Genomic DNA, 9688 nt, shown 5'->3' with positions numbered 1-9688 from the left:
GTACGTGATCGTTCGTACGCCGCTCGGTCGCCCGGAATAGCTTCCGGTGCGGGCTCGCTGGGGAACTTCCGGGAGCTCGATCGAGGTTCGATAAGATTTTATTGAATCCCCTCTGCCCAGCTGGGGTTCGGTCGTGAACCCGAACCACGTGATCGGACCCTTGAATAAAACTCTGGATTTACATTTCTACTGTCACTCGCTGTCGTCTCTCGCGGGACCCATATAATAATGTGTTGGAATTTTAATATTCGATACGCCCGGGTTGAACCCGTCCCGTCCCTGTGTCGTGCTCGTTTTTTATTCTTTGAAGCAAAGTGTCACAAAGTATTGTCTGTCGCCCGAGTATTGTTCCGCATCACTTCTCGCTCGATCCGGGGTCCGAATGATCCGCCCCGAAGCCCACCGGGTCCGAGTGAAGAAAATTACCAACGAAACGATACGGGGTGCAAAAAGGACCAATTGCGGACTGTTGTTGTTGAGGTGGATGATTCTAAAGGTTCCAAAAACAGCAAGTCTCCCGAGTAATCAGAAACCGGCACCGAAAAAGCCCCACAAAAACACACACCGCGTGAAAGAGAGAGCGAGGTTTTTCGCGTTGCATAAATCATACACACTCCTGATTAATTCAAAGAGAAAATGGATTTTCATTTTTTGCTCGCTGCCCGGACACGGGCGCCTATCCGTTCACTTCTCTTTGGTGCGGGTTTCTGTTTCTGATGGGCTCAGTGAGCCCCAGCGTGGTCCGGAACGGGGCCACGCTGCACGTGGGAAACACCTTACGCATCGCAGCATAGAGCATCCAGCTGTGGGTGGCGGCTGGCCACACGGCCCAACCCGGCCCGCCTGCTCGAAGCCCGGATATCCCGGAATCCCGGTGGTGAAAAGTGAACCACTGGCTCCGGGGGAGACTCCAGCAGAGGTCATGCTTTTGTCAGGTCGGAGATGAGTTTTCTTTCTTTCGTCCTTTTTCCCGTGCGCTCCCCCTCTGTGTGTGTGTGTGTGAGGCCTCGCTCTATATTCGAACCTGACGAAAGGACCCGAACATATTCAATCACACATATAATGCGCGGCCCGGGTCTGCCGTGCGAGAACGGAGGCAACGCAAAACCTTACGCACGTCGACTTAACGTCAACGTCAGCCTGACTTCTGCCTGCTGCCTCTACCTGCTTCCCGGGGACATGGGTCAGGGACCTGATCGGATCTTGAAAGGTGTGCGCGTTATCAAAATGCAAATTCTGCGTCGAGTGTGACGAAAACTTCCTGCGAGCCGTTCAGATGCAGGCGTGCCCGCATACCCGAGGCATCCTTTTCCGGGACCGGAAGCGGTTCCAGGCGGTTGATGAAGCCTTCATTTCGTGTCGAGTTAACCTGCGAGAGGCTGTCAGCAACTATTTTGGCACCTGGCTGGGTGATGGGACAACTTCGCCCGGGACCGAGGATGGAATGGCACTATCTTCGAATCGAACGAACATTGACGGGGTGACACTTACGGTGCAGATGTGGACTGGAGACAGTGTTCCCTCCGACGGTGGTATCTTATGGTCGTGAAATCCGGCCCACCGCGGACGCGTTACCGTTCGGCGGTGGCAAAACTTTCACTCGGCACACTCGAAAGGAAACTTACAAATGAAGTATTTGCAATCCGACAGCACGGAAAATGGAACCGGAAATGAGATGCGTACTGAGATGGCTTGCAAGACAGCGGCAAGACTTTTGCCACCCGCTTTGGCCCAAATCGAACGTCACGGGTGTGTGTGTGTGCGGAGACAGACGAACATCGGAACTCACATCAGAAGTAATTTAACTGATGTTGGGTCGTTCGTGCAAGTAGTCCTGAACCGATTTTTTTTTCATTCGGAAATACCGGCAACCGATAACGAGGCCCATCAATCGTCGGTTTCGTCATCGCTCACAGCAGCGACTCTGGCGTTCTCTCGCGCCCGGGAAGCAATCATCGTCCCCGGGGACTGTGGGCAGACGCTACCACCTCAAGAACGCCTCTATCTGACATCGCCATCTCCCGGCGGTCGTAACGATCGCAACTTGACGTGAGTTTGGGGCTCCCGCGTGGTTCTGGCCGCGAATACACATAAATCAGCATTACTAAAATGAAAAATTAAACTAGGCCTCCGCGCCGAATTCACACAGGCACGAAAACGGCCATCAGAATGAAGCCGAAAAAAAACTCCTACGACTGACACTATCAAGTCGCGAGGCATTGACGAAAAACGCGCGTCCAGCGGTGCACTGCGTTTGACATTTGGCAGTTGTGTAGCGTGCGTTCATCAATCATTGGAACACACAGATAGAGCGAGAGGGAGAGAGCAACATAGAAAAATAGCGGACAAGTGTCCGAAAAAAGCTCAGAATAAAAGGGAACGAGAAAAAAAAGATGAACCTCCCCGAGAAGGAATTGGCAATGGGCGAGCAACATGACTAATAATGGAAGCAAACAGAACGAGAACTTGAAGGGACACTACAGTTGCCCGAAAAGGCAGCAAAAAGGCAGCAGCACAGCTGATTGGATATAAATTGGGTTCAAAATCCAAGTCGTGACCAAGAGTTATGAAAACCGCCACTGACCAACCGGACCACCCGGAGGTGGACAATGGTTCACAAACAAACGAATCATCGAATTATCGGAGTGGACTGCGCGGACGAACTCTGAAAGTGAACGGAGAGAGAACGCATAAAAGGCATCCGGGGTCGGTAACGGAGCCGCAACCCACCTTCACCACTGGAGAACCGGATCCCACGAGGAACCGGACCGATGTACAGGATGGAATACGATGGACGTCAATAAAACCGTTTTGCGATCGGAACCACTTCTCGTGGGACTTGCCGATAGTTCATCTTAGACATCGTGGACCATGCCAAACCCTGTCTAGCACGCAAGATAGAGAAAAGAGAGAGAGAGAGAGAGAGAGAGGGAGAGCAGGACACCGGACCGCAGTTACTAGCCCCGTGGGAAGCGAAGATCTGTGATCCCCAAGCACCGACCGGCGTCGCAGCGTCGCCTCGTGTCGACCAAGGAAAAGTTCCTCCCAAGGGCGGCGTGGGCATGGACTTTGGTAACTTCGTCGGGAAGCGGTTCGCTGCAATGATTCCATTTTCAATCAGCCGCTCGGCGAGGCACTGGTCCGTGGTGGATGATTTGATTTGCAACGACCTGCGCAACGTTTCCAAGAAAAAGGATGTGCGCCAACGGCGTCCGATATTCGCAACGAAGAATCCGTACAATGTTGCCACTACCGGTGGTGTAACGACGGGCGCCATCAACGGGATGTGCATACTGTTGTGCGGGTAAACGGGGATGTGTCTACATGAGGCCAAACGTCATGCTGCGGAGTACTCGAGCAGCGGCAGTTTCTAGCAACACCGTGAATAAGTAATAACTAATTGCATCATGCCGCAATTTGCGTTTCGGATCGACTGGCTCGGCGATCTGAATCGGACCTTGGCCACCGTTCCGCCGGGATCAGCCGGCGCTCTAATCCCGGGACACCACTTCAAGGGCAACAGTTTACCGGCAGGGATCAGAGTCACCGGGATCCGGGAGTAAGAATCAATTTCTCGGAATTTGCTTTTTGTCTGTAGCTTCACACAAATTACTCAGCTACATGCTGGGGGCTTTCAGGCAAACACACACACAAACACAACTGCTGACCCGCAGTGAGTCGCAGTGTTTGTTGGTGGGCAGGAGTTCAGGGCATCGGAGGGCGAGGTGGCGATAAATATTCGATACAGCAGGTCGATAAATCTTGTGGGGATTTATTTCATCCTTTTACTCACCGTGAAAGGATTCTTTCAACTTCGCCCCAGTGCCGCTCCACAAGCGATCGGCCCACAGCCATCCATCCCGGCGGACCATCTTCCGAACCGGGTCCATCCTCGTATAAAATATTCAGCGTCTCCGCGCAACGCACACGTCCGGGGCACCTCCTGGAGCGCCAGGCGACCCTCTCGGCAGTAAGGCAGGAAAGCTTGCGCCTTCGAGAGTTCCGTCCATATTTCATTGCCACTCCTCACAGGGCGGCCCGGTCGGAAGTACTCGGCTCGGGGGTAGGTAGGAAAAAAAGGGAATCGAAATCGAATGCGAACACGATCTCTGCCCGCCACCAGAGTTCCGGCCATTTCCGCCCCAGCCACCGCAAAAGGCGAGTGGACCAAAGCCGGCCCGGACCGGGCTTTCGCTGCGCTATGTTAAATTGAACTTTATGCTCGCCCCGAATGCTCTTCCGGGATCGGATTTTGGTTCGCAATCAGATTTGGCTTCGTGCCGTTCGTCGGTGCACTTAGCACAGTCCTGCCGCCGTGTTGCTGTTGTTGTTGCGTTACTCCCCCGTTGTTGCCTTCCGTTTGTTGCCTCGCTGCCCGGCGGCTCGCTGGCAGACTAATTATTTTCGTTTTAAATTAAATTCGAAACGGCCCTTCGTTCGGTATCGAATTGTTTTTAACGATCCACGTTCGGCCGTTACATCGAACACGAGGCTTTTAGTGCACTCAATCGGTGGAATTAATCACCCTTCTCTTCACGGGCAGATCGGGTGCGTTGAAGTAATGAACTTTCTACGTTGTGTTCCACTTCGCAAAACTCGTTAGCGTGGCTTTCGAGAATAAGCATACTTCAAAAGCAATAGGGGAGCATACAAGAGGAACAAGAGTGCACCTTTACATACATTCCGGGGTATTTGGTTGATGAAAGTCCAAAACGTTTTTCTACGAAGACTTTCTCGGTTTCTGCATCAATTGACATCGGAAAGGTAAAGGATGAAGGTCAATTTAAATTGAGTATTGACTATTAATATTTAGTTTGAAACTCAAATAATACGTGAACTAATGTTTCAGAATTGAAACAATAGTTTTGTATTCGGAATAGAACAAATAACGGTTGAAAGGAACGGAGCCGAAACATTTCAATTTCTCAGTAACCGATAGCTGCCAGAATTGATCCGTACATCTGTTCCGGACATCTTGCCTCAACACACGCTGTGGCGGAGCAATATGAACCATGTGAAACCAATCTTCGATAATAAATATTTGAAAACTCCATGTTTTCCAACTCTGAACCCGGTTCGTTCGGCGGAGCCGGATTGACTGCGACAGTGCAGTGAGTGAAAGCGGAACAGCGAGCATGAATATTTCACAGTTTTCCACCATTGCTGTAGCTACATAGAAAAGGGCATAATCCGGGAAGTAATGCTTCCATAACCATTGAAGCGTGGCCTCGCTAATGATGTTTAACAATCTTGTTACGTTAGCATAACATGGCGCTCGGCCCCAGGAAAAGTAATCGCTCGTTGAATATTCCGCTTTTCTGTGTGACCAAACAGAAAAGGTCACGATACTTGGAATGAGTTTGAATATTTTCGATAGTTTTGTTCAATTTGAAGCTACCTCAATCATAAGCTTTAGCGTAAACGATTGGCCCATTGTGCTTCCCATTTTCCTTCACACACTTCTTCTAAGCACCATTGTGCAGAGTAAATTATCGAAAAGTACACCTCGGCAAACACAGACAAGAGTCAGCAAATTCCTCCAAGGCGGTGTTTATGGTTCACAACTTTTGTTTTGTTTTCCGGTCACTTTGTACGACCCGACAAAAACTCTGTGACGTTCGCTTTTCGCCGAAAAGTGGGAACATAATTATCATTGGGTGGTGCTTTTTCGGAGTTTGTTTTTTCCTCTCGCTGTCCTTGCCGTCTCTGTCACTGAGCTGGAACATGAACATCGGGCAGCGGGCGACCCCCGAGGCCACTTCTACAAACACATACACACACTCGTGACTGAAGCACACTCACGCTCGTCAAACCGGTCGGAAACGGTCCGCGCGCGCAGGACGGCCAACCGGGTGGGCGTGGGACGTTCGTTTTCGTGCAAATAATTATGGGCAACTAAATTAAAGTGCCGAAAGTGGGCTGGAGCGAGAAAGTAACGCGATCGGGAACCGTTGGCGTGTGTGCCGTGACAGTAGCAAACCGAAGGTTAGAAGATTCTTGTCCCAAACGAAACCATCCCAGAAAAAAAAAACGCAAGACACGCAAGAAAATAAATAGTTAAAAAAAGATAGGGAAACCACCGAACAAAATGCCGGATCGGACGGTCGGAGAGCGGCCCAGATCGGGCTCTACCTTGATGTCCCGGCCGCTCCCCCGGGGGCGGGCAATGGGCGGTCTCGGAGCATTCCACATCCGGTGACCGTTGAGAGAAGCGATGTCAGTTATGCGGTGACATTTTTATGTGGGCTGGCCTCGACGGGGCCCGGTGCTCGAGAGCCGCTTCGCAGGGCAAAAGTGGTTTGGTGTGGCTGAAAATTATGAAACCTCCGAGCCCTTGACAAGCTGATGCTATCGTCGTTGTCGTCGGCGTCGTCGACATCCATGTCGTTGTGGCTGGCCCAGGATGAACTGGATCTGGCTGGGTGTGGACCCGCCATGAGTTGTTGCTCTTTCGAGGAAAATTCATTCCGATCTCACTGTAAACAAGCCTGACTTATCCCAGAACAGAATCTCTAGCCACGCCACCCGATCATGGGTGTGCTTCTGAACTTATCATAATATAAGCGTTTTCGTGGATGCTTCTAATAATTACGAATTCTTGTGCGCAGTCTTGGATGGATAATTAGCGAAGAAGAAACTTTTCGCATCGCAAAATTAGTCGAAACTCACCATCCATATTAAATTTCAGACCATCAGCTGTCGTATAAAGTTTCGCTCCGATGGGCCTTGAAAAATGATTTTTGATGTGAGCCCCCACGTGCTATTGAAATTGAAAGAATTAAACGAATTATTTGGTCGGCACGGCTTCGGGGGCCTGCGGGCAAAAGGCGAAGAAAAAGATGTTACCTGTGCTGACGTGTTTCGACCGAGCCGCCCCACTTCCAAGAAACCCAGCCCGAGGCCTCGGGTGTGTTCCTCTGGTTTTGGCCTCACCCCCCGTTGTAAGCCGCTGAAGGTCCTTTGCATCGAACGAGAGATGTGGCGCAGAAGAAAAAAAAACAACGAAACGAAAACCCAACGACGGCGACCGAAATCATGTGGAACGCCGTCAACAAGCAAAGAAAAATCCCACCGCCAGCCTCAGCCTCGTGCCCTGCGGCGGTCCTGGCTACGGTAACATTGATCGGGAAAATTCGCCGAAGGCACGCAAAAAAAAACAGGAAAATACGAAGAACCAGCCACTTACACAAAGGGAGGATAATTTCTCTGACAACACCAGTGACAAGCACGGGCACAAAAAAATATAACGAATGGTGGCGAATGTCCTCGCCACCGCCGCCGCCGCCATCGTTTGAAGTTGCCTCGTCGTTCGCCTATGTAAATGTGCGTCATCGTATGTGGCCGCCTTGGCCGAGGTGCGTGCAAAATGTCACCGAACAGCGACCGGGGCGTTGGGTGGGAAATTAAGAAGGCAATGGGGCAAGCGTGTCCTTTCGGGGTCGTTCGTGGAAGCCCGGAGTTGTTTTCGTCGATTCGTCGCCCCACCCGCGTAGGTCCGAATGCCATCGTCCTGGTAGGCCGAACGGCCTCCGGAGCCGGGAGCCCGTGCCGGAGTATGACGATTGTCCTTGCACTGTCGGAACCGCCGGGCAGCATTCGCTGCTATTTTGCTTTGTTTGCTCTCTGCAGCCGCAGTGTGTTTATGCTGTTTATGCTGCTAACTGAGCCGATGCTGAACCGACGATTTGAAACGGTTTGCACCCACGCCCCGCGGGCCATCGATTCTTCGAGTGGGTGGAAAATCCATTTCGCTTTCGCTGCGCGCGACGCACATTATCACGGGAAAGTGCCCGCCGGCGGTGGTGGTGGTGTTAATGCCAAAGCTGTTGCTGCTACTGCTACTGGTGGTGGTGGTGGTGGTGTGTGTTTAATTACTGCCAAACAATAGGCACTTTGCTCGTGCGTGGGCAGACCAAACTCCGCCATGCCGTGCGTTGCTTTCGGTTCCGATCCATTTTACGTAAACGCGGGTGCGGGTGTGGGTTTTCCGAGGACTACTGCCTTGACAGCTACAATTCGTCTTCGGGCATTTTTTGACAGCCTCTGGACAGTATTCTATCAACTTGACTCATTATTATACTTTTATACGTTCATTATACACTTATTTGTATATAGATTTTATAAATTGGCTGCATACAAAGTAATTTATCAACAAATGCAACGAATATTTTGAAATGAGGAGCCAAAGACAGTAACAGATTGACCAATTAATTAAAGGTATGCATACAAACCTTTGATATTCTTCAAAGTATGCCCCTTAAGCAGCAACAACCTTTTTGGAGCGCCAAATCCCTCCTGGGAGCCATCAAGCGCAACAACCCATTCTGACAGCCTCGTGTGTTCTCCGTTAAATGTTGGCACAACTCAGTGAATACGTTACCGCTAATTTACTTTTATTCGTGGTAAAATATGTATAGTCAAATTCAACAAGCCTCATGCTTATTTGTCGCTGCTCAGACCTGTCATGCCGTACACAGTCTCCGTTGGTTTCAATTGCACTCGCCGTCAAAAGAGTAAAGCAAGTTTCTGTAGACTCTTCTAAACCTTCTCTACCGCTTGATACCGGATTGTTGATGTAGACAACACCACCTTTTTGTCTCTTTTTCTGACCACACCTAAAACTTCACGGCGATCGTTAAGTATTAATGATCCGAAATAGACCAATGAAACATTCAATTTAGTAAATAAAATACTGCGAAGCAGCTTAAAGCCAAAATGCATAATGTAAATTGTGCAGCCACACTAAAGTGCTCTAAAGTGTCTCGATGTTTTTATTTTCACACAAAGTTTGGCCCGAAATGGATCCGTATAGTTTCGGTTAACGGGTCGTAAACGGTAAACCGTACTTGCAAGACACTCGGCCAAGTGACGAAAGCACCCAGAAAGGGGCCATCAAACATCCCGCTTCTTTCCACCCGGGGCATGCCTTCAATCGGAAAAGAAATTGCACGTGCTGTTATGGCACTGATCACGGAGAAGTGTTCCGATAATTCGGGTGTCATGTTTTTCTTCCGATGCATCTGACGCCCGGGGTGCGCCGGTCGTAATTCTCGCAGTAACTTGTTACGGGCGGCACGATACACGATACGGCTGTCAGTCGCCGTTTCTTGCACGCGACACGGAAAAGGCCCAGCATGGGACGCCGATGGGACGTGCTGCGCGCCCACTTTATGTACCGACCGTGGCCGGCTTATGGTGTCAAATTAAATTCCAACCATTGTAGACGTTTGCAGAGGCCATATGCGGCAGGAGCATGGGAGCAGCACCATTCGAATGTAAATGTTTTGCATCGTAATTTACCCATCCCGGCCGCCACTGTCCGCTGGCCGCTGTCATGCAAAATGCAATCGAATGCCACGATATGCACACTGCACTGCAGCGGCTTCCAGTGGAGCTGGGACGAATCAAAAGAGCAACGACGAGCGCGCATTGCTCGGTCTGCGAATTTTACGCCGCTCGTCGGCGTCGTCGTTGGCGCCATCCTCCGCCACCTTCTACGGGGAACGGAATTGAACAAAAAGTGGTGATAAATTTTCCATCCATTAGAGCCAGTTTCTTGGCTCCACGGGATCTTCTGCAGTAAGCCGTCGTGGCGTCGGGCGCAACACTTGCTGTCGTCAGCAGTAGGGCTTCGCCCCCTCAGTGGTGGTGGCGCATTCGATCGAGATCCTTGAGACGGTGGCAGCAG

This window comes from Anopheles cruzii, chromosome 3, assembly GCF_943734635.1.
Source record: "Anopheles cruzii chromosome 3, idAnoCruzAS_RS32_06, whole genome shotgun sequence".
Classification (NCBI taxonomy): Eukaryota; Metazoa; Arthropoda; class Insecta; order Diptera; family Culicidae; genus Anopheles; species Anopheles cruzii.
The sequence above is the reverse complement of the archived record's forward strand: the minus strand, read 5'-3'. Positions refer to the sequence as shown.